This window comes from Bombina bombina, chromosome 4, assembly GCF_027579735.1.
Source record: "Bombina bombina isolate aBomBom1 chromosome 4, aBomBom1.pri, whole genome shotgun sequence".
Taxonomy (NCBI): Eukaryota; Metazoa; Chordata; class Amphibia; order Anura; family Bombinatoridae; genus Bombina; species Bombina bombina.
This window is the reverse complement of record NC_069502.1, coordinates 828,835,301-828,854,201: the sequence shown is the minus strand read 5'-3', so window position 1 is coordinate 828,854,201 and position 18,901 is coordinate 828,835,301. Positions and strand designations below refer to the sequence as shown.

The 18,901-nt window shown below is 42.1% G+C and overlaps 1 pseudogene; it reads left to right on the top strand.

Annotated features, from left to right (window-relative positions):
• LOC128657155 (zinc finger protein 260-like) overlaps nt 1-18,901 on the top strand; it is a 54,360-nt pseudogene that overhangs the window by 8,812 nt on the left and 26,647 nt on the right.

Below are 18,901 nucleotides of genomic sequence, written 5' to 3'. Positions count from 1 at the left end.
ATGTGATCTAACGATCCGTCTGATTATAAACTAATGTTATACCCAACAAAAATAATAAAAACACAGTTAAAGGGTTAAGAGGAATTACTGCTAAATCAATTTGTATATTCATTTATATATGTAAATGTTTAAGTGCAAAACAGATGCTTTGTTTTGTTCTTAATTGAATACATTTAAATATATATAAATTGTTTCATATCCATTTAACAAAACAAACTGATTTTATTCTTTATTAGAACTAACAGGTCACAGAGATGAAAATCTAGACACAGGAGCACATAGAGACCTTGTGCAGAATATTCAGCCAGTGGAGACCCCGTCAGACGTCTCTGCAGGTAACAGATCTATGGCAGAAGCTACTAGTAATGTTTTCTAATATTGATGTGTTGTGTAATATTACTGTATAATCAGGTTGTGTGAGATAACTGCACTTAAATCCATTTATTAAAAAAAAACCTCATTTTATTTATTAGAACTAACAGGACACAGTGATGAAAATCTAGACACAGGAGCTGCTGAACTTGTACAGATTATTCAGACATCAGATGTCTCTGCAGGTGAGTGATCTATGGTATAAGCTTCACAGTTAGAAAACTCAGATTATAAAATGTTTTCCCCCTATGTTAATGATGAGCCTCAGTACAGACAGATTGTAATAATAAAATCTATTTGGTTCACACTCCTACCTTGTCTTTTCTTCTCTCTCACCCTCTGCTTCATGTGAATAGTACACACACACACATGCCCTCTATTCGCTTTACTCTCACCCTCTGCTTCATGTAAATGGTACACACACATGCCCTCTATTCTCTTCACTCTCACCCTCTGATTCATGTAAATGGTACACACACATGTCCTCTCTTCCCTTCTCTCTCACCCTCTGCTTCATGTAAATGATACACACACATGCCCTCTCTTCCCTTCTCTCTCACCCTATGCTTCATGTAAATGATACACACACATGCTCTCTCTTCCTTCTCTCTCACCCTCTGCTTTATGTAAATGATACACACACATGCCCTCTCTTCCCTTCTCTCTCATCCTCTGCTTCATGTAAATGATACACACACATGCCCTCTCTTCTCTCTCACCCTCTGCTTTATGTAAATGATACACACACATGCCCTCTCTTCCTTCTCTCTCACCCTCTGCTTTATGTAAATGATACACACACATGCCCTCTCTTCCTTCTCTCTCACCCTCTGCTTTATGTAAATGATACACACACATGCCCTCTCTTCCTTCTCTCTCACCCTCCGCCCTCTCTTCCCTTCTCTCTCACCCTCTGCTTCATGTAAATGATACACACACATGCCCTCTCTTCCCTTCTCTCTCACCCTCTGCTTCATGTAAATGATACACACACATGCCCTCTCTTCCCTTCTCTCTCACCCTCTGCTTCATGTAAATGCTACACACATTCCCTCTCACCCTCTACTTCATGTAAATGACACACACACATGCCCTCTCTTCCCTTCTCTCTCACCCTCTGCTTCATGTAAATGATACAAACACAGGCCCTCTCTTCCCTTCTCTCTCACCCTCTGATTCATGTAAATGATACACACACACACGCCCTCTCTTCCCTTCTCTCTCACCCTCTGCTTCATGTAAATGATACACACACACGCCCTCTCTTCCCTTCTCTCTCACCCTCTGATTCATGTAAATGATACACACACATGCTCTCTATTCCCTTCTCTCTCACCCTCTGCTTCATGTAAATGATACACACACATGCCCTCTCTTCCTTCTCTCTCACCCTCTGCTTCATGTAAATAGTACACACACATGCCCTCTCTTCCCTTCTCTCTCACCCTCTGCTTCATGTAAATGGTACACACACATGCCCTCTCTTCCCTTCTCTCTCACCCTCTGCTTCATGTAAATGGTACACACACATGCCCTCTCTTCCCTTCTCTCTCACCCTCTGCTTCATGTAAATGATACACACACATGCTCTCTCTTCCTTCTCTCTCACCCTCTGCTTTATGTAAATGATACACACACATGCCCTCTCTTCCCTTCTCTCTCATCCTCTGCTTCATGTAAATGATACACACACATGCCCTCTCTTCTCTCTCACCCTCTGCTTTATGTAAATGATACACACACATGCCCTCTCTTCCTTCTCTCTCACCCTCTGCTTTATGTAAATGATACACACACATGCCCTCTCTTCCTTCTCTCTCACCCTCCGCCCTCTCTTCCCTTCTCTCTCACCCTCTGCTTCATGTAAATGATACATACACATGCCCTCTCTTCCCTTCTCTCTCTCACCCTCTGATTCATGTAAATGATACAAACACAGGCCCTCTCTTCCCTTCTCTCTCACCCTCTGCTTCATGTAAATGATACACAAACATGCTCTCTCTTCCCTTCTCTCTCACCCTCTGCTTCATGTAAATAGTACACACATGCCCTCTCTTCCTTCTCTCTCACCCTCTACTTCATGTAAATGATACACACACATGCCCTCTCTTCCTTCTCTCTCACCCTCTTCTTCATGCAAATGATACACACACATGCCCTCTCTTCCTTCTCTCTCACCCTCTACTTCATGTAAATGATACACACACATGCCCTCTCTTCCTTCTCTCTCACCCTCTTCTTCATGCAAATGATACACACACATGCCCTCTCTTCCCTTCTCTCTCACCCTCTGCTTCATGTAAATGATACACACACATGCCCTCTCTTCCCTTCTCTCTCACCCTCTGATTCATGTAAATGATACACACACATTCCCTCTCTTCCCTTCTCTCTCACCCTCTGCTTCATGTAAATGGTACACACACACACGTGATGCCCTCTCTTCCCTTCTCTCTCACCCTCTGATTCATGTAACTGGTACACACGTGATGCCTTCTCTTCCCTTCTCTCTCACCCTCTGATTCATGTAACTGGTACACACGTGATGCCTTCTCTTCCCTTCTCTCTCACTCTCTGATTCATGTAAATGATACACACACACACATGCCCTCTCTTCCCTTCTCTCTCACCCTCTGATTTATGTAAATGGCACACACACATGCCCTCTCTCACCCTCTGCTTCATGTGAATAGTACACACGCATGCCCTCTCTCACCCTCTGCTTCATGTGATTGGTACACACACATGCCCTCTCTCACCCTCTGCGTCATGTGAACGGTACACACGCATGCCCTCTCTCACCCTCTGCTTCATGTGAGTGGTACACACGCCAGCCCTCTATCACCCTCTGCTTCATGTGAGTGGTACACACACATGCCCTCTCTCACCCTCTGCTTCATGTGAGTGGTACACACACATGCCCTCTCTCACCCTCTGCTTCATGTGAGTGGTACACACACATGCCCTCTCTCACCCTCTGCTTCATGTGAGTGGCACACACACATGCCCTCTCTCACCCTCTGCTTCATGTGAGTGGCACACACACATGCCCTCTCTCACCCTCTGCTTCATGTGAGTGGCACACACACATACCCTCTCTCACCCTCTACGTCATGTGAATGGTACACACGCATGCCCTCTCTCACCCTCTGCTTCATGTGAATAGTACACACACCTGCCCTCTCTCACCCTCTGCTTCATGTGAGTGGTACACACACATGCCCTCTCTTCCCTTCTCTCTCACCCTCTGCTTCATGTAAATGATACACACACATGCCCTCTCTTCCCTTCTCTCTCACCCTCTGCTTCATGTAAATGATACACACACACACACGCCCTCTCTTCCCTTCTCTCTCACCCTCTGCTTCATGTAAATGATACACACACATGCCCTCTCTTCCCTTCTCTCTCACCCTCTGCTTGATGTAAATGATACACACACATGCCCTCTCTTCCCTTCTCTCTCACTCTCTGCTTCATGTAAATGGTACACACACATGCCCTCTCTTCCCTTCTCTCTCACCCTCTGCTTCATGTAAATGATACACACACATGCCCTCTCTTCCCTTCTCTCTCACCCTCTGCTTCATGTAAATGGTACACACACATGCCCTCTCTTCTCTCTCACCCTCTGCTTCATGTAAATGATACACACACATGCCCCCTCTTCCCTTCTCTCTCACCCTCTGCTTCATGTAAATGATACACACACATGCCCTCTCTTCCCTTCTCTCTCACCCTCTGCTTCATGTAAATGGTACACACACACACGTGATGCCCTCTCTTCCCTTTTCTCTCACCCTCTGATTCATGTAACTGGTACACACGTGATTCCCCCTCTTCTCTTCTTTCTCACCCTCTGATTCATGTAACTGGTACACACTCGCCCTCTCTTCCTTTCTCTCTTACTCTCTGATTCATGTAAATGATACACACACACACATGCCCTCTCTTCCCTTCTCTCTCACCCTCTGCTTCATGTGAGTGGTACACACACATGCCCTCTCTCACCCTCTGCTTCATGTGAGTGGTACACACACATGCCCTCTCTCACCCTCTGCGTCATGTGAATGGTACACACACATGCCCTCTCTCACCCTCTGCTTCATGTGAATGGTGCACACGCATGCCCTCTCTCACCCTCTGCTTCATGTGAATGGTACACACGCATGCCCTCTGTCACCCTCTGCTTCATGTGAATGGTACACACGCATGCCCTATCTTCCCTTTTTCTTTCTTCACGCTCTGCTTCATGTAAATGATACACACACATGCCCTCTCTTCCCTTCTCTCTCACCCTCTGCTTCTTGTAAATGGTACACACACACACGTGATGCCCTCTCTTCCCTTTTCTCTCACCCTCTGATTCATGTAACTGGTACACACGTGATTCCCTCTCTTCTCTTCTTTCTCACCCTCTGATTCATGTAACTGGTACACACTCGCCCTCTCTTCCTTTCTCTCTTACTCTCTGATTCATGTAAATGATACACACACACACATGCCCTCTCTTCCCTTCTCTCTCACCCTCTGCTTCATGTGAGTGGTACACACATGCCCTCTCTCACCCTCTGCTTCATGTGAGTGGTACACACACATGCCCTCTCTCACCCTCTGCTTCATGTGAGTGGTACACACACATGCCCTCTCTCACCCTCTGCTTCATGTGAATGGTGCACACGCATGCCCTCTCTCACCCTCTGCTTCATGTGAATGGTGCACACGCATGCCCTCTGTCACCCTCTGCTTCATGTGAATGGTACACACGCATGCCCTATCTTCCCTTTTTCTTTCTTCATGCTCTGCTTCATGTGAATGATACACACACATGCCCTCTCTTCCCTTCTCTCTCACCCTCTGCTTCATGTAAATGATACACACACATGCCCTCTCTTCCCTTCTCTCTCACCCTCTGCTTCATGTAAATTATACACACACACATGCCCTCTCTTCCCTTCTCTCTCATCCTCTGCTTCATGTAAATGGTACACACACATGCCCTCTCTTCTCTCTCACCCTCTGCTTCATGTAAATGATACACACACATGCCCTCTCTTCCCTTTTCTCTCACCCTCTGCTTCATGTAAATGATACACACACATGCCCTCTCTTCCCTTCTCTCTCACCCTCTGCTTCATGTAAATGGTACACACGCATGCCCTCTCTTCCTTCTCTCTCACCCTTTGCTTCATGTAAATGGTACACACACATGCCCTCTCTTCCTTCTCTCTCACCCTCTGCTTCATGTAAATGGTACACACACACACGTGATGCCCTCTCTTCCCTTTTCTCTCACCCTCTGATTCATGTAATTGGTACACACTCGCCCTCTCTTCCCTTCTCTCTTACTCTCTGATTCATGTAAATGATACACACACTCATGCCCTCTGTTCCTTCTCTCTCTCACCCTCTGCTTCATGTAAAATGATACACACACATGCCCTCTCTTCCTTCTCTCTCACCCTCTGCTTCATGTAAATGGTACACACACACATGCCCTCTCTTCCCTTCTCTCTCACCCTCTGCTTCATGTAAATGACACACACATGCCCTCTCTTCCTTCTCTCTCACCCTCTGCTTCATGTAAATAATACACACAGATGCTCTCACTCTCTGCTTCATGTGAGTGGTACACACACATGCCCTCTCTCACCCTCTGCTTCATGTGAATGGTACTCACGCATGCCCTCTCTCACCCTCTGCGTCATGTGAATGGTACACACGCATGCCCTCTCTCACCCTCTGCGTCATGTGAATGGTACACACACATGCCCTCTCTCACCCTCTGCTTCATGTGAATGGTGCACACGCATGCCCTCTCTCACCCTCTGCTTCATGTGAATGGTACACACGCATGCCCTCTGTCACCCTCTGCTTCATGTGAATGGTACACACGCATGCCCTATCTTCCCTTTTTCTTTCTTCACGCTCTGCTTCATGTAAATGATACACACATGTGCCCTCTCTATCCCTCTTCTAGTTCATTAAATGGTATTCTTGAAACTTTTATTTTATTGTGAACTCAGACATTTGGGCCATTAATAAAGATTAAATATAGGAATAAATTGGCATCTGGTACTTTGTAATATACTGTAAATATCCTTTTAATACAATGACAGTAGTTGAACAATATTTAATCTATAGACTATTATATATAAATTTAAAGGGACATTCCGGTCAAAATTTAAATGCGCATAGATGAATTAAATCTCTGAATTGAAACATTTTTGCGCTATACAAGAATAAGCAAAAATACTTATAGTAAAAGTTTTCACTGTTTTAGTGTTATTATTTTTTCTGCACGTGCATGTGAAGCATAGCTGGATTTTCTTTGTGCACCAGCATTTTATATTCTACAGCTGCTCAGAGCACCTGCGGGACTTGTATCATGTCAGCAATTAACAAATTGAGTCATTACCAGATGGTAAAAGCACCTTAGGCTGGGTTTAAAATGCTGGTGCACGGTGCATACTTAAATACATGTTTGAAACAGCTATAGGGTTTATTAGAAGCATTTTCGCTAATACATCTATATTACAAAATTGCTTCTATTCAAAATGCATCCATGTGGATTCTAATTTTGGCTGGAATGTTCCTTTTTAAGTTATGAAATATGTTTTGGGTGTGTATGCCTCATACTCATACCTTCAAATTTGCAGTATATTTTAAATATTTAACGTAACATCTGAATTTACAAATCTAATAAAATTACATTTTTGATGTAATTGATCAACCTTAATATGCCCTAAATATTAAAGGGACAATCTACTTTATTTTTTTTTTGTTTAAAAGCTATATAATGCCTTTACTACTTTGCTAGACATTTCCTAACATGTCATAACTCTAATACAAAAAGTTTTAAATGTTGGGGTCTAGAAAGAGCAGGAAACGTAGAACCAATTCTGTTACAAAAGGAGACTAAATGGATATTCCCACTATATTCAATGATACCGTATGGCATGAATAGGAATAATAATTATTGAGTATATTTATGAATACTAAATAATTGGGGATTATATCTCAATCTAGTGTTTTTATAAATGATACCCATCTAGGTCACTAGCGTTCAAAATACAATATGAATTAGTACCTCATTATTAATCTTATAGGCAGGCTAAATATGCCTTTGGAATTGTAAAATTATGGAAGACTGTGTTGATTTGAATCATCAGGCCATTATAAACATTTTGTGAATATAAACCTTTATTTATAAATATGACAAATCCGCATTGAGGTATAATAAGGAAAATAAATTAGAGCTATGTTGTTTCAATCTATACATATTGTTGCTAAAATGTAGCTGTTATTGCAAGCTTTACAGCTAGACCTGCACATAAGATGGAATATCTTAGGGCTATACTCCCCAGATATACATTTTGCCCATCTATAATTATCTCTGGATTTCACATATAAATAGCTTTGTTTTATTTTAGCACTGCAGTCGGCATAAATAAACGCAGCGTTAGACACAATATCAGTGAATTCTTCATGCCTGCATTGAAGGAATATCGACCTGATAGGCACACGCCCCCTTAGCATGACCAATGGCAGATGCAAGTCTGACGTTATGAGGGGGCGTGTATGCTAAGCCACAATTGGCGGCCGTTAATGGTGGTTCTTTCCCTATATAAAACACTGGATTTGGACACTCGGTTTGTCTAACTAATATTGAAAAAGGACCTTGATACTGTTTGAAACAAGTCTATTTGCTATAGCTCTCGGTGTGCTCTTCACCACCGTCACCTGAAGTCGACATATCCAGTTATCGGCCAGGAAACTTGAGAGTAAATAGCGCCACTGTTTTATGTAGTGGAATTGTCCTTTTAAGGACAGTTACATACTGGTTACTAATAGATTTTAATAGCATATATTAAAAGTTTATATTTTATCAGCTTACTCAAGCATAATACTGATAGTGAGTGCTTTAGCCCCCTTCTTTCTCTTGGTTATTTTTTGGGTCTTCATATTTACAGAGGGTGGCACCGGATATAGTACTTTTATAGTTACCTTATCCTTATTATCACATTTCTCACTGTCACAGTGAGAATATAAAACATTTTGTTTTTGTTATATTTACTACCCATTCCCCAGCTTTGCATAACTAACATTGTTATATTAATATACTTTATACTGAAATATTTGTATAGACGTTTTCAGTGAATACAATTATACATGGATAATAACACTGGCTGTAATAATAAGCATATTTTCTCCATTACATCATCTTCAAATGAGACAATTTTGTATACATTAGTGATAACAAGTGTATCTAAGATCTATACTTTATAACCTCAGTTTACCTGTTTCTAAGCCCCTGCAAGTCATCTCTTATATCCGTGCCTTTTATTAGCTTTTTATAGCCATACAGTGCTAGTTCATATGGATAACATTGTGCTCACTCCCATGTAGAATGATAATAACTATGCAGGAGCAGCACTAATTAGCTGAAATGCATGATTGTGAAAGAAACTGAGATAAGGGGGCCATCTACAAGGTGATCACAGAGGTAAAAAGTATACTAATATAACCGTGTTAGTTATGCAAAACTGTTGAATGGCTAATAAAGGCATTGTCTATTTTTAAACAATAACAATTTTCAAGTAGACTTTTCCTTTAAGTGTATGGCAATTAAGTACCCATTACTGTGTTAAATATTAGTTGCCTTTGGGGTGAAATAAAATCCTAAACCATTAAATGTTGTCTGCAATAAATGTTCTGACATAGAAACATAGATATTGACGGAAGATAAGAGCCATAGGCCCAGCAAGTCCGCCCGATATTACCTAACAGTATAAACCTATCTAGTTCGTAGGATAGCCTTATGCTTGTCCCAGGCATTTTTAAAGTCCCCCACAGTGTTTGTCATTACTACCTCTTGAGGAAGTTTATTCCATAAATCAATCACTCTTTCTGTAAAGAAGTTCTTCCTCATATGACATTAATACTGATGTAGATGTCAAAGCAGAGTATCTGAGTGTAATGTGTCAGCTGGAAGCTCCAATGCAGGAAATGTGTGACAGTGAAGGTAAGTGCACGTGTGTGACACTGAAGGTAAGTGCACGTGTGTGACACTGAAGGTAAGTGCACGTGTGTGACACTGAAGGTAAGTGCACGTGTGTGACACTGAAGGTAAGTGCACGTGTGTGACGTGTCTTCTGTTTATGGGGTATTGCCTGGTGTTTATAGCTTATTGTCTGTAAGTGCTGTACATTATATTATCAGTTAGGGTGTCACCTCACTCACACACTGAGTGCCACAGTACAATACTCACTGCCTAGTGTTTAGTTATCCTGATCACATGACACCCAAGCCCTATACAGCTGCTGTCATTTATATCTGAGTATAATCATTACTGTTGTCATGTGATCAGCTGCAGATACATCAGTAGCATTTTGTAGGAGCATAAAATAAATCTCACAGCACTATATGATCTGCTCATCTGTATGTCCTGTCTGTATATTGTGAGTTAAAGGGGCATTGTACTTAAACCTTCTATAATACATGTGAAAGACCAGCAGAGAAACAGCTTTGTAATATTTATTTTTACGTGGATAATTTTAAAGGGACATTGAACTCTGCCAGCAAGACACAACATTAAAGACAGAACCAACTAATTATTATTAGTGATAAATACCCAGTTGAGAAGTGGCAGCAGCGATGACTATGAAAATGTGCAATAGTGTACGCAGTTGAATTGCATATTCTAATGAGCTGTGAAGACGCACGTGCAAATGCAGGGATGCAGCCCGTGGGTGAAACATTTATTTTAGATCCATTTAGGGCCAGATTACGAGTGGCGCGTTGGTTAACAGGGTATGAAATGGCTCAGTGGTGAAAAGGTTAAACTTGATAACTTGCTTTATTTCTATTATTTTTACTCTAAGAGAAAATGCCTTTGTCTTGAACGATATAAATCCCTTTATATATCTGATGTCTCTATCAGATTACTGTGGTACTCTCTCTCACACAGGCAATACAAGTTAAGATCATTAAATGGGCTATAGTGGGGTTTTAATAACCAGTGGGAAATGGATTTTATTTTCAAAACCTCACAGAACCCTGTAATGCGTCTCATATGGGAATTCTGATTGGTTACAGTGAGGCTGTAGTTGTAGCAAGTAAAGTAACTGATTCCCAGCTAATTCCCTTTACTGTATGACACAGGTTGTATTTACTGTTGTGCTGATGTCATTTCATGGGATGTTTCTTCCAGATGTGACTGCTACTGATGTAGGCTCAGGTTTATTTAACTTAAATTCCACTGTTTTAAAAAAAAAAAAAAAAATTAAACTAACTTTTATAAAGATACCATGCAAAGAATGATTTATTTATTTATTTCTATTACTGATATTTTTTTCAGATGTAAACAATGCTAAAATTGTAAGTAACACGGAACAAACAGAAGATCAGTGGCTAAGTAATATGACAGAAGCTGCAGAGCAGGGAATATGTGACAATATAAGTACAGGTAGGTGTAATAGTGTGACGTGAATCTGTGGGAAGCAGGGTGTGTATTTGTATGACATATGGGGACACAGGTGAGTGTACATATGTGATGTGTCTGAGGGATACAGGGCAGTAGGGCACAGGTGAGTGTATTTGTATGACATATGGGGGATGCAGGACACAGGTGAGTGTATTTGTATGACATATGGGGGATGCAGGACACAGGTGAGTGTACATATGTGATGTGTCTGAGGGATACAGGGCAGTAGGGCACAGGTGAGTGTACATATGTGATGTGTCTGAGGGATACAGGGCAGTAGGGCACAGGTGAGTGTACATATGTGATGTGTCTGAGGGATACAGGGCAGTAGGGCACAGGTGAGTGTACATATGTGATGTGTCTGAGGGATACAGGGCAGTAGGGCACAGGTGAGTGTACATATGTGATGTGTCTGAGGGATGCAGGGCAGTAGGGCACAGGTGAGTGTACATATGTGATGTGTCTGAGGGATACAGGGCAGTAGGGCACAGGTGAGTGTACATATGTGATGTGTCTGAGGGATGCAGGGCAGTAGGGCACAGGTGAGTGTACATATGTGATGTGTCTGAGGGATGCAGGGCAGTAGGGCACAGGTGAGTGTACATATGTGATGTGTCTGAGGGATACAGGGCAGTAGGGCACAGGTGAGTGTACATATGTGATGTGTCTGAGGGATGCAGGGCAGTAGGGCACAGGTGAGTGTACATATGTGATGTGTCTGAGGGATACAGGGCAGTAGGGCACAGGTGAGTGTACATATGTGATGTGTCTGAGGGATACAGGGCAGTAGGGCACAGGTGAGTGTACATATGTGATGTGTCTGAGGGATACAGGGCACAGGTGAGTGTACATATGTGATGTGTCTGAGGGATACAGGGCACAGGTGAGTGTACGTGTGTGATGTGTCTGAGGGATACAGGGCACAGGTGAGTGTACATATGTGATGTGTCTGAGGGATACAGGGCAGTAGGGCACAGGTGAGTGTACATGTGTGATGTGTCTGAGGGATACAGGGCAGTAGGGCACAGGTGAGTGTACATATGTGATGTGTCTGAGGGATGCAGGGCAGTAGGGCACAGGTGAGTGTACATATGTGATGTGTCTGAGGAATACAGGGCAGTAGGGCACAGGTGAGCGTACATATGTGATGTGTCTGAGGGATACAGGGCAGTAGGGCACAGGTTAGTGTACATATGTGATGTGTCTGAGGGATGCAGGGCAGTAGGGCACAGGTGAGTGTACATATGTGATGTGTCTGAGGGATACAGGGCAGTAGGGCACAGGTGAGCGTACATATGTGATGTGTCTGAGGGATGCAGGGCAGTAGGGCACAGGTGAGTGTACATATGTGATGTGTCTGAGGGATGCAGGGCAGTAGGGCACAGGTGAGTGTACATATGTGATGTGTCTGAGGGATACAGGGCAGTAGGGCACAGGTGAGTGTACATATGTGATGTGTCTGAGGGATACAGGGCAGTAGGGCACAGGTGAGCGTACATATGTGATGTGTCTGAGGGATGCAGGGCAGTAGGGCACAGGTGAGTGTACATATGTGATGTGTCTGAGGGATGCAGGGCAGTAGGGCACAGGTGAGTGTACATATGTGATGTGTCTGAGGGATACAGGGCAGTAGGGCACAGGTGAGTGTACATATGTGATGATGTCTGAGGGATACAGGGCAGTAGGGCACAGGTGAGTGTACATATGTGATGTGTCTGAGGGATACAGGGCACAGGTGAGTGTACGTGTGTGATGTGTCTGAGGGATACAGAGCAGTAGGGCACAGGTGAGTGTACATATGTGATGTGTCTGAGGGATGCAGGGCAGTAGGGCACAGGTGAGTGTACATATGTGATGTGTCTGAGGGATACAGGGCAGTAGGGCACAGGTGAGCGTACATATGTGATGTGTCTGAGGGATGCAGGGCAGTAGGTTACAGGTGAGTGTACATATGTGATGTGTCTGAGGGATGCAGGGCAGTAGGGCACAGGTGAGTGTACATATGTGATGTGTCTGAGGGATGCAGGGCAGTAGGGCACAGGTGAGTGTACATATGTGATGTGCCTGAGGGATACAGGGCAGTAGGGCACAGGTGAGTGTACATATGTGATGTGTCTGAGGGATACAGGGCAGTAGGGCACAGGTGAGTGTACATGTGTGATGTGTCTGAGGGATACAGGGCAGTAGGGCACAGGTGAGTGTACATATGTGATGTGTCTGAGGAATACAGGGCAGTAGGGCACAGGTGAGTGTACATATGTGATGTGTCTGAGGGATACAGGGCAGTAGGGCACAGGTGAGTGTACATATGTGATGTGTCTGAGGGATACAGGGCAGTAGGGCACAGGTGAGTGTACATATGTGATGTGTCTGAGGGATACAGGGCAGTAGGGCACAGGTGAGTGTACATATGTGATGTGTCTGAGGGATACAGGGCAGTAGGGCACAGGTGAGTGTACATATGTGATGTGTCTGAGGGATGCAGGGCAGTAGGGCACAGGTGAGTGTACATATGTGATGTGTCTGAGGGATGCAGGGCAGTAGGGCACAGGTGAGTGTACATATGTGATGTGTCTGAGGGATGTAGGGCACAGGTGAGTGTACATATGTGATGTGTCTGAGGGATACAGGGCAGTAGGGCACAGGTGAGTGTACATATGTGATGTGTCTGAGGGATACAGGGCACAGGTGAGTGTACATATGTGATGTGTCTGAGGGATACAGGGCAGTAGGGCACAGGTGAGTGTACATATGTGATGTGTCTGAGGGATACAGGGTACAGGTGAGTGTAGCACCAAATTTAGTAGCGATCTCACCGAAAATGAGCAAGGAGAGAAGGTATATAGTATAAAAACGATCCTTTATTTCATCTGTTTAAAACCAGCATAAAGGCACAGCAAAGCACAGGACACAGCTGACGCGTTTCTGCCTCAGAGGCAGTTCATCAGAGCTAATAAACAAGCGTTACTCACAGCTGTTAAATAGTCAAGGTAAGAGGTATTTCAGCCAATTGCAACTTGTTCAACACTTTTTCAGGTTTAACACATTCAGTACCTCCATTGCAATAATCACTATACTTCATACACAAATATACACAATCCTATAACAACTATTAAGAAAGCTCATTTAAAATGTAAAACATTAAGAAAGAGAATAGAAATAATGCAAAACAATTTTTTCATACAATGTGATTTTAAATGATGATGGGAAAAGAAACACACAGAGGTTGCACATATTACATATGAATACAGTATAAAAGTCAAATGCCATATAATAATTGATAACTGTCCAATCTCTGCATATTTATTCCCCAACATCATATCACATTTCAACAGAGAACATTATACTATATGGGATATCGGTTGTTGTATAATCACATGTGTCGCATAGACACTTAACAAAACCCAAAATGCAAAATCTAGAAGAAAAAGCATAGATATGTCAGATTTCATTTATATATAAATAATATAAGATCTAACATGGACTGGAATAATTATATCTAATTCCTATCTATAAACAATTTGACATCGCTAATCTTGTTCATACCATTGGGGGATCCAGTTCTTAATGTATAGATCCAGAACACTTCCTTTCTACTTAAAGCTTGATATCTGTCTCCTCCACGTATTCCCAAGGAAACATGTTCTATTCCTTGGAAACTAAAATAGCCTAAACTACTATCATGGAGTGCAAAGTGTTTAGCCACTGGTGTCTTAGGTATTTCTGCCTCTTTTGATAGTAAATGCTCCCTTATCCTGTCCTTTAGTAATCTCAAAGTGAGTCCTACATATTGAAAATTACAATATAGACAAGTGATAAGGTAAACAACATATGTAGCGTTACAATTTATACAATCCCTGATTTTAAATGATTTACCTGTGTTTGTTGAAATAAAACTGTCACTTGTTTTAGCAAATTCACAGCATTTACAAGGCCTGCCACCACATTTATAGAAACCAGCTTTTCTGGATAGCCAATTTTTATTTGTGTTCGTCTCATTTTGATTTCTTTTGGAACTGAAATTCTTCATTATCTTTTCACCAATAGTTTCAGACCTCTTAGAGACAAAATTACACATAGTAGAAATAGATTGTAAATCTTTGTCATTTTCTAATATCGGCAACCTTTTTTTATAATGTTGTAAATATCATTGTACTGTTTACTGAATTTTGTAACAAAGTTTATACCACTATTATCTGAACTTTTTTTTGATATTATCTTTCAACAGATTGTCCCTATTGTAATGGGAGACCTGTTCAGATATTTTCTTTAGGTCATAAGGCTTATAACCCCTATCTATAAGTCGTGAAGTTAAATCATTAGCATGTTTCCAATAATTTTCAAGATTAGTACAATTGCGTCTAAGCCTTATATATTGACCTTTGGGTATGCCCTTTTTTAAATGTGATGGATGTAATGAGTCTGCTCTCAGTATAGTGTTGCCTGTTATATCTTTTCTGTAAACCTCCGTGGTTACTTTATCTTCAGAATGACAAATTAGGACATCATTGGGCTCGCTTCCATTGAGTCGTAATTCCGTTTGCGTGCACTCGCAAACCGTTAAATATGCTGTCGAAAGCAATATCGTTTATCGACTGTTTCCAATGGCGCGTTATACCTCAATATCGGCAACTGGACTCCGGCTGCCGAAAAAATCTTCGCGTCCCATAGAAAGTAATAGAAGCCCTTAATCGATAAATTATACCAGGTTTCCATTGAAAGCGCAAACCGTTAATATACTGTCGGAGGCTGTCGATACATTGAGAAATATTACACCCAGCTCAACTAGGTGTAAAAGAGGAAAATTGTGCTTTTTGAGACCTATGTTCTATAGAAATTATAAAACTTGCAAATAATGCAAAAGTTTTAATGTAGAAATAAATTGTTATAAGTAATATTTATTGTTGTCTCATGTATAGAAATAGTTGAACTTATATTCTAATAGAAATATCAGTATATATTTAAATATAATAATATATGCAAGAACATATCTACAGAATGCAAACTAGACCTATGCCTAGGGCAGCAATACATATTACTTATATTTATGAAGTGGTAAATATAATTATATTAAAAAATAGTATTTGATTATTAAAAATATGCATAAGTGTATCTTTATTTCTCTTGTAAGGTGTATCCAGTCCACGGATCATCCATTACTTGTGGGATATTCTCCTTCCCAACAGGAAGTTGCAAGAGGATCACCCACAGCAGAGCTGTCTATATAGCTCCTCCCCTATCTGCCACCTCCAGTCATTCTCTTGCAACTCTCGACACGCATGGAAGCAGTAAGAGAGATGTGGTGAAATGTAGTTGTTTTTTTCTTCAATTCAAAAGTTTGTTATTTTTAAATGGTACCGGAGTTGTACTATTTTAGTCCCAGGCCGAAAATAGAAGAAGAATCTGCCTGTGGTCTCTAATGATCTTAGCAGGTTGTAACTAAGATCCATTGCTGTTCTCACACATAACTGAAGAGAGAGGTAACTTCAGCTGGGGAATGGCGTGCAGGTTATCCTGCTATGAGGTATGTGCAGTTTAAATTTTTTCTAGAGGAAATGTAAATGCTAGAAAATGCTGCTGATACCAGATTTATTTAAGGTAAGTCTGATTAAAGTGATTTAATAGCGACTGGTATCATGCTTACTGTCAGAGGTAATACTCTTATTATTTTTCAATTCCTGTCATATAAAACGTTTGTTGGGAATGCTTAAACGTTTTTATATATGTTTTGGTGATAAAACTTTTTAGGGCCTAGTTTTTTCCACATGGCTGGCTTAAATTTGCCTAGAAACAGTTTTCTTAGGCCTCCCACTGTGTAGACATGAGTGGGAGGGGCCTAATTTAGCGCTTAATTGCGCAGTAACTTTTGCAGACTGAGACATCCAGCTTCCCTCAAGGAGTACCCTGAATGCTATAAGGACCTCTCTAAAGGGTGTTTAGGCTTTCCAAAGTCATTTGTATGGCAAGGTAGGGCCACAGCAAAGCTGTGGCAGTGTGTTGTGACTGTTAAAAAACGTCTATATATCGATTTTTTGATCCGTTTTTTAAACTAAGGGGTTAATCATCCATTTGCAAGTGGGTTCAATGCTCTGTTAGCTTATTATACACACTGTAAAAAATTTGTTTGATTTACTGCTTTTTTTTCACTGTTTTTCAAATTCTGACCTTTTTTATTTTTCTTAAAGGCACAGTACCGTTTTTATTTTTTGCTTGTTAACTTGCTCGCAGGCCAGATTGGACAATTGTAACGACAGATGCCAGCCTTCTAGGCTGGGGAGCAGTCTGGAACTCCCTGAAGGCTCAGGGATCGTGGATTCAGGAGGAGACACTCCTTCCGATAAACATTCTGTAACTAAGAGCGATATTCAATGCTCTTCAGGCTTGGCCTCAGCTAGCGACAATGAGGTTCATAAGATTTCAGTCGGACAACATCACGACTGTGGCTTACATCAACCATCAAGGGGGAACAAGGAGTTCCCTAGCGATGTTGGAAGTCTCAAAGATAATTCGCTGGGCAGAGATTCACTCTTGCCACCTATCCGCTATCCATATCCCAGGTGTAGAGAACTGGGAGGCGGATAAACTAAGTCGACAGACTTTTCATCCGGGGGAGTGGGAACTCCATCCGGAGGTGTTTGCACAATTGATTCATCGTTGGGGCAAACCAGAACTGGATCTCATGGCGTCTCGCCAGAACGCCAAACTTCCTTGTTACGGATCCAGGTCAAGGGATCCCAAGGCGACGCTGATAGATGCTCTAGCAGCGCCTTGGTCCTTCAACCTGGCTTATGTGTTTCCACCGTTTCCTCTGCTCCCTCGTCTGATTGCCAAAATCAAGCAGGAGAGAGCATCGGTGATCTTGATAGCGCCTGCGTGGCCACGCAGGACTTGGTATGCAGATCTGGTGGACATGTCATCCTTTCCACCATGGACTCTGCCGCTGAGACAGGACCTTCTACTTCAGGGTCCTTTCAACCATCCAAATCTAATTTCTCTGAGACTGACTGCCTGGAGATTGAACGCTTGATCTTATCAAAGCGTGGCTTCTCAGAGTCAGTCATTGACACCTTAATTCAGGCACGAAAGCCTGTCACCAGGAAAATCTATCATAAGATATGGCGTAAATATCTTTATTGGTGCGAATCCAAGGGTTACTCATGGAGTAAAGTCAGTATTCCCAGGATATTATCCTTTCTCCAAGAAGGATTGGAAAAGGGATTGTCAGCTAGTTTCTTAAAGGGACAGATTTCTGCTCTGTCTATTCTTTTGCACAAGCGTCTGGCGGATGTTCCAGACGTTCAGGCTTTTTGTCAGGCTTTAGTTAGCATCAAGCCTGTGTTTAAACCCGTTGCTCCGCCATGGAGTTTAAATTTGGTTCTTAAAGTTCTTCAAGGGGTTCCGTTTGAACCTCTTCATTCCATAGATATCAAACTTTTATCTTGGAAAGTTCTATTTTTGGTAGCTATTTCCTCGGCTCGTAGAGTTTCCGAGTTATCTGCCTTACAATGTGATTCCCCTTATCTGAACTTCCATGCAGATAAGGTAGTTTTGCGTACCAAACCTGGGTTTTTACCTAAGGTGATAACTAATTAGAATATCAATCAGGAGATTGTTGTTCCGTCATTGTGTCCTAATCCTTCTTCAAAGAAGGAACGTCTATTACACAATCTTGACGTGGTTCGTGCTTTAAAGTATTATTTACAAGCTACTAAATATTTTCGTCAAACATCTGCTTTGTTTGTTGTCTACTCTGGACAGAGGAAAGGCCAAAAGGCTTCGGCAACCTCGCTTTCGCTTTGGCGAAGAAGTATAATACGCTTGGCTTATGAGACTGCTGGCCAGCAGCCTCCTGAAAGGATTACAGCTCATTCTACTAGAGCTGTGGCTTCCACATGGGCCTTTAAAAATGAGGCTTCTTTTGAACAGATTTGCAAGGCGGCGACTTGGTCTTCGCTTCATACTTTTTCAAAATTTTATAAATTTGATACTTTTGCTTCTTCGGAGGCTATTTTTGGGAGAAAGGTTTTACAGGCAGTGGTACCT